Source organism: Arachis ipaensis, chromosome B1 (assembly GCF_059453495.1).
Source record: "Arachis ipaensis isolate K30076 ecotype BB chromosome B1, ASM5945349v1, whole genome shotgun sequence".
Lineage (NCBI taxonomy): Eukaryota > Viridiplantae > Streptophyta > Magnoliopsida > Fabales > Fabaceae > Arachis > Arachis ipaensis.
The window spans coordinates 59301991-59309781 of NC_142436.1; the positions used below are offsets into that span (position 1 = coordinate 59301991).

The 7791-nt window shown below is 33.4% G+C and overlaps 1 non-coding gene across 1 annotated transcript; it reads right to left on the reverse strand.

Annotated features, from left to right (window-relative positions):
* Window positions 1–7028: 7028 nt before the first annotated feature.
* LOC148576723 (small nucleolar RNA R71) lies at window positions 7029–7136 on the reverse strand. Its single transcript, XR_015903432.1, has one exon. It is a non-coding gene; the product is annotated as a small nucleolar RNA R71 (small nucleolar RNA).
* Window positions 7137–7791: the final 655 nt, after the last annotated feature.

The following is a 7791-nucleotide window of genomic DNA, read 5'->3' on the forward strand; positions in this document are numbered from 1 at the left end:
GAGACACAAAACCATGCAATTTATGTGAATAAGTACGGAAAATATTGATAAAACTAACCCTCCAAATTCTACACAAGATAAACCATAAAATTAGGGTTTATCAACAACAGGTACTCAAAGGATCTTGCATTCTTTACATACATCCGGGTTTAGGGCTCAGACGATAGAATCTCGATGTTCCTATTTAGGTCCTCAAATACATGCTCCTTTGGCATATCTACAAATGTCTCTAGTAGTTGCAATCAAGTTGGGGTCCTCCATCTGTGGGAAAAACATAGAGGAAAAAGGGGTAAGAACTTATATGGTTTCCAACAATGTACTTGTGCAAAAATGCACCTCTTTAGTGATTTCTGGGATACTGGGATCTAACGTCATAAATTATGGTTCTAGTTCCATTGGAGTATAAGCTCTTTCTCTTCAGATAATCTTTTAACATGCTTCTAGTCCTGTTGGAGCCTAGCTCTTCCTCACCAGATAATCTTTTATCATAGTTCTGGTTCTGTTAGAGTCTAACTCCTCGTTACCAAATATTTTTTAACATGGTTTTGGTTCCATTGGAGTCTAAATCCTCCTCATCAAATAATCTCTTGGCATGCTTCTGGTTCTGTTAGAGCATATCTCCTCCTTACCAGATAATATCTTTACCCGGCCAGTACATTTTTCCTGGGGACATCTCACTGCCTGGTTAGTACATTTTTCCTAGCGGCATCTCTCTGCCCGGCCAGTACATTTTCTCTGGTGGGGTTTTAAAGCATCTTAGGGCTTAAGTTTATCTCTTCCTATCTCTTTTTCTTCTTATTTTCCATTATCTTGGTTCTATAGTCTTTTAGACTATGTCTTTTATCTTAGATATTCCATGGTACTTTCGTTTCTTACAGAATTACTTATTCATATCTCTCATAAGAGGATTTATCTTCAATCTCTTTGAGCTCAAGCTCTTGCATTCAACTAGTAAAATTATTATTCCTACTTAGTTAGGTTTGGTTACTATAGAGGCAAGCCCGTCGTCTCAGTTTTGCCCCTACTTTAGAGATACTAAACAAATTCGTAATCGCGCAAATTTTATGTCCACGCGATCGTGTTGGACTAAATTTTCTAACAAGCTGTGGGTCATCCTCATCCAATTACTATAGCTTCATAAATTATAGGAAAATAGTGAATTTACTAAAGTTCCAACCTCAAGGAACCTTGATTCCTTACAAGGTCGATATACATCGCGACATGTCTCTATACTAGCTATCTTTCTACATAAAGGTAATCTAGGGACATAAAACTATGTTTTGGCTTTAGTCCTTGTGCAATTGGATTAAAAATAAAATTTATATAAAATTTTCAAGTTACTCCTTGATTTTAGGAAGAACCAAATAAAGCAGCATGCAACAACAATTTTTCAAAAATCACTACAAATCCAATTTTATCCAATGCTCCTCAAATTTGGTATGACTCAACTAGACTCTTATAAGTTTCACTTGCTTCAAGTTTCAGAATAATATCATTTTAAATGAAGGAGTTATTCAGATTTGAAAATGGTTTTATTTAAAGTAGTTCCGCTTTACCAAAACAGTGAGCTCATCTCATTTCAAGTTATATAACTTATTCTCTAAAATGTGGATTGATATGAAATTTGAACTTACCATTCAAGACATCGCAATATTGCATTTGACATAAGTTTCAAGTAAAAAATAATCCAGAATTAAAAGATATACAAATTAGAAGTTACTATTATAAAATTTGAAAAACTGGTTTTCTGCAGAAAACGGCTAAACTTTCAAAAATCATATCTTCCAATTTACAATTCTAATAATTCTAAAATTTAATGGCAATGAGATAGAATTATCAAATTTTTATAAAAAATAATAAGTTTTACTTAAATTGGATGTCTAGAATGAGAGCAATAGTTCAATGAATTTATTGACTTTGTTGCCTAAATTCTGCAGGTTTTGGTTTTGGCTCTACAATACTCAGTTTCTAGAATCAGTGACCTTAGCTCTTTCTAAGTTGCATACTTTATTTTCAATAACTCTATTTAACTTAAAAATTACACTGAATATATACTAGACACCTTAAGCTTTTATTTACCACTTATTTGAATTCCAAACTCATCCAAAATTGGAAATTATGCACATTGGAAGTTGGTACTGTTCTATAGAATTTTGTTCTGGTAGAACAACGAGCAGTACTCTTTTCAAGTTTCATAACTCTCTCTGTAAAGCTTGGATTATCTTGAAATTCATACCGGTTATACTATACATCTCTATCTTTTGTTTTCCACTGGTTTCATCCTAAAATTCATTCAGAACTAAGACTTATACATATGGGAAGTTACTGGTTTTGAAAAACAAATATGATTTTTTTGTATAAAAGTGTTCAGTTTCAAAAATTCTTATCTCTCATTAAAGTTTTATCATTGAAATTTTAAGGGATCAAACTGGACTCATTAAAGTTTTATCTAAAATTGGTTAGATGTCATTTACACTCCTAGATTAAGAGAAGAAATTCTTCAAAATTATTGATTTTTCTGCATAATTCCGCAAAATCTATTTTATCAATTTTCTTGCAACTCCCTTAATCTCTCATGTTTTAATTCCCTTTATACATCATCTATTAATTCTTTCACTTTCTTAATCTTTCTTAACACTTCATGAGCATCTCTTTTTTACTTCTTTCTTTTATTACTTACCATAGATAACTTACATCCTAGTCTTAAGAGCTTAAGCATGTTTTAGTCATCATCATGATTCATGTTCATCATCATTTATTCATATCCATTATAAACATATTCATAAAATATTCCAGCCCCGACATCATGCATCATCATTCAAAAATAGTAATAACATCATCATCATCAAGGTACCATCAAGCCATCTCATTCAATTAGCAAACATATATAGTCTTAACCCTTACTTTGGCTTGTTAGCTCTCTAAAAAAATTATCCTTATCTTTCTCTCTCTCTCTTGGCCGAGTTTCCTCCTTAAGCTTGGATCTTTGGTTAGCTTGATGATGTTAAAGGAGTTGTTAGTGATGGATTAAACTAGAAGAAAATAAAATAAAATGAGACATCAAGAAAGCTCCATATGATTGAATAAAGAAGAAGCATGGTGAGGATGTTCCTCACTTATTTGCTAAAATTTGAGAAGCTCTAAAGGAAGATGACGAAGAAGACTGATGAGCGGATAATTTATACGCTTTTTGGCATTGTTTTTACATAGTTTTTAGTATGATTTAGTTAGTTTTTAGTATATTTTATTAGTTTTTAAATAAAAATCACATTTCTTGACTTTACTATGAGTTTGTGTGTTTTTCTGTAATTTCAGGTATTTTTTGGCTGAAATTGAGGGACTTGAGCAAAAATCAGATTCAGAGGTTGAAGAAGGACTGCAGATGCTGTTGGATTCTGACCTCCCTGCACTCAAAGTGGATTTTCTGGAGCTATAGAACTCCAAATGTTGCGATCTCAATTGCATTGGAAAGTAGACATCTAGGGCTTTCCAGCAATATATAATAGTCCATACTTTGAATAAGGATAGATGATGTAAACTGGCATTCAACACCAGTTCCATGCTGCATTCTGGAGTCAAACGCCAGAAACAGGTTGCAAAGTGGAGTTCAACGCCAGAAATAGGCAACAAACTGGCGTTCAACTCCAAGAGAAGCCTCTACACGTGTAAAGCTTAATGCTCAGCCCAAGCACACACCAAGTGGGTCCCAGAAGTGGATTTCTTCATCATTTACTTATTTCTGTAACCCTAGTAACTAGTTTAGTATAAATAGGACTTTTTACTATTATCTTGAGATCTTTGATCAGTTTTATGCTATCTTAGACTTTTGTGAGGGCTAGCCATTCGGCCATGCTTGAACATTTATCACTTGTGTATTTTCAACGGTAGAGTTTCTACACACCATAGATTAAGGTGTGGAGCTCTGCTGTTCCTCAAAGATTAATGCAAAGTACTACTGTTTTTCTATTCAATTCAACTTATTCTACTTCTAAGATTTTCATTCGCACCTCAATATGATGGATGTGATGATCGTGACAGTCATCATCATTCTCAACTTATGAACGCGTGCCTGACAACCACTTCCGTTCTACCTTAGATTGAATGGATATCTCTTGGATATCTAATACAGGGGACCGAGTCCGAGTTATTAGTGTCTTCGTGGTATAAGTTAGAACCCATGGATGACCATTCTTGAGAATCTGGAAAGTCTAAACCTTGTCTGTGGTATTCCGAGTAGGATTCAGGGATTGAATGACTGTGACGAGCTTCAAACTCGCGAGTGCTGGGCGTAGTGACAGACGCAAAAGGATCAATGGATCCTATTCCTGTATGATCGAGAACCGACAGATGATTAGCCATGCAGTGACAGCGCATTGGACCATTTTCACTGAGAGGACAGGTGGCCATTGACAACGGTGATGCCTAACATACAGCTTGCCATGGAAAGGAGTAGGAAGGATTGGATGAAGACAGCAGGAAAGCAGAGGTTCAGAGGGACGAAAGCATCTCTATACGCTTATCAGAAATTCTCACCAATGAATTACATAAGTACCACTATCCTATTTTTATATTTTATTTATCTTTTACTCATCAATTCATAAAATCAGTTGAATCCGCCTGACTGAGATTTACAAGGTGACCATAGCTTGCTTCAAGCCGACAATCTCCGTGGGATCGACCGTTACTCACGTAAGGTTTATTACTTGGACGACCCAGTGCACTTGCTGGTTAGTTGTACGAAGTTGTGAAATAGAATTAAGATCATGAACATGCGTATTGAGTTTTTAGCGCCGTTACCAAGGAAGCAATGATCACGATTTCGCACACCAAGTTTTTGGCGCCGTTGCCGGGGATTGTTCGAGTTTGGACAACTGACGGTTCATCTTGTTGCTCAGATTAGGTAATTTTATTTTAATTTTAAGCTTTTTATTTCTTATTTTCGAAAAAAATACAAAAAAAATTTTCATCTTTTTCGTTTTTCCCAATTAATTTTTCAAAAAAAATACAAAAAAAAAATTTAATAAAATCATAAAAACCAAAAATTTGATGTTTCTTGTCTAGAGTCAAGTTTTAAGTTTGGTGTCAATTGCATCTTTTTAATTTTTAAAAAAATTATTTTCGAAAATCTCATGCATTGCATTCTTCATGATCTTCAAGTTGTTCTTGGCCAGTCTTCTTGTTTGATCTTCATATTTTCTTGTTTTGTGTCTTTTCTTGTTTTTCATATGCATTCTTGAATTCCTAGTGTCTAAAAATTAAAAATCTTTAAGTTTGGTGTCTTGCATGATTTCTTTTCTTGAAAATTTTTCAAAAATAAGTTCTTGGTGTTCATCTTGACATTCAAAGTGTTCTTGGTGTTCATCTTAACATTCATAGTGTTCTTGCATGCATTAGTTGTTTTGATTCATAATTTTTATGTTTTGTGTCAATTTTATGTTTTTCTCTCTTTCCTTATTAAAATTCAAAAAATCAAAAAAAATATCTGTCCCTTTTTCTTCTCATCAAATTCGAAAATTTGAGTTGACTTTTTCAAAAATTTTTAAAATCTAGTTGTTTTTATGAGTCAAATCAAATTTTCAATTTAAAAATCTTATCTTTTTCAAAATCAAATCTTTTTCAATTTTTTTTTCATATTTTCGAATTTATTTTTAAAATTTTTCAAAACCTTTTTTATTTTTTTCGAAAATATTCAAATTAATTTTCAAAATCTTTTTCTTATTTTATTTCTTAATCTTCAAAAATTTTATTAGCATTTAATGTTTTGATTCAAAATTTTTCAAAGTTGTTACTTGCCTATTAAGAAAGGTTCAATCTTTAAACTCTAGAATCATATCTTTTTAGTTTCTTGTTAGCCAAGTAATCAACTTTAATTTTCAAAATCAAATCTTTTTCAAAATAATTTTTAACATATCTTTTTCAAAATCAATTTCAAAATCTTTTCTTACTTCTTTTCTAACTTTCTATCTTTTTAAAATTGATTTTCAAATCTTTTTCAATCAATCTTATCTTTTTATTTCAATCATATCTTTTTCAATTTCAATCATATCCTTTTCAAAAAAACAAATTTCAAATCTTTTTCAATCAATCATATCTTTTTGTTTCAATCTTATCTTTTTCAAAACTTCCCAACTAATTCTCTACCTTTAATTTTCGAAAATCCCTTCCATCTTTTTCAAAATTTCTTTTTAATTAACTAATTGTTTTAAATTTTAATTTTTAATTTAATTTCAAACTTTAATTTTCGAAATTTAACTTTAAATTTTAATTTTTATTTTAATTAATTTTCGAAATTCTCTCACCTCTCATCTCCTTCTATTTATTTATTCATCTACTAACACTTCTCTTCCACCCAAAAATTTGAACCCCATTCTCCTCTCTATGTTCGAGTTTTTCCTCTTCTCTTCCTTACATTACATTCTTCTCTTCTTCTACTCACATAAAGGAATCTCTATACTGTGACATAGAGGATTTCATATTTTCTTTTCTGTTCTCTTCTTTTTCATATGAGCAAGAACAAGGATAAGAACATTCTTGTTGAAGCTAATCCTGAACCTGGAAGGACTCTGAAGAGGAAGCTAAGGGAAGCTAAAGCACAACTCTCTGGAGAAAATCTGACAAAAATTTTCGAAAAATAAGAAGTAATGGCCGAAAATAATGCAAGGAGGATGCTTGGTGACTTCACTGCACCTAATTCCAATTTACATGGAAGAAGCATCTCAATCCCTGCCATTGGAGCAAACAATTTTGAGCTTAAACCTCAATTAGTTTCTCTGATGCAACAGAACTGCAAGTTTCATGGACTTCCATCCGAAGATCCTTTTCAGTTCTTAACTGAATTCTTGCAGATCTGTGATACTGTTAAGACCAATGAGGTTGATCCCGAAGTCTACAGGCTTATGCTTCTCCAGTTTGCTGTAAGAGACAGAGCTAGAGTATGGTTGGACTCTCAACCTAAAGATAGCCTGAACTCTTGGGATAAGCTGGTCACGGCTTTCTTAGCTAAGTTCTTTCCTCCTCAAAAGCTTAGTAAGCTTAGAGTGGATGTTCAAACCTTCAAACAGAAGGAAGGTGAATCCCTCTATGAAGCTTGGGAGAGATACAAGGAACTGACCAAAAAGTGTCCTTCTGACATGCTTTCAGAATGGACCATCCTGGATATATTCTATGATGGTCTGTCTGAGCTATCAAAGATGTCACTGGACCATTCTGCAGGTGGATCCATTCACCTAAAGAAAACGCCTGCAGAAGCTCAGGAACTCATCGACATGGTTGCTAATAACCAGTTCATGTACACTTCTGAAAGGAATCCAGTGAATAATGGGATGCCTATGAAGAAGGGAGTTCTTGAAATTGATACTCTGAATGCCATATTGGCTCAGAATAAAATATTGACTCAGCAAGTCAATATGATTTTTCAGAGTCTGAATGGAATGCAAGCTGCATCCAACAGTACTCAAGAGGCATCTTTTGAAGAAGAAGCTTATGATCCTGAGAACCCTGCAATAGCAGAGGTGAATTACATGGGTGAACCCTATGGAAACACCTATAATCCCTCATGGAGAAATCACCCAAATCTCTCATGGAAGGATCAAAAGCCTCAGCAAGGCTTTAATAATGGTGGAAGAAACAGGTTTAGCAATAGCAAACCTTTTCCATCATCCACTTAGCAACAGACAGAGAATTCTGAGCAGAATCCATCTAGCTTAGCAAATATAGTCTCTGATCTATCTAAGGCCACTATGAGTTTCATGAATAAAACAAGGTCCTCCATTAGAAATTTGGAGGCACAAG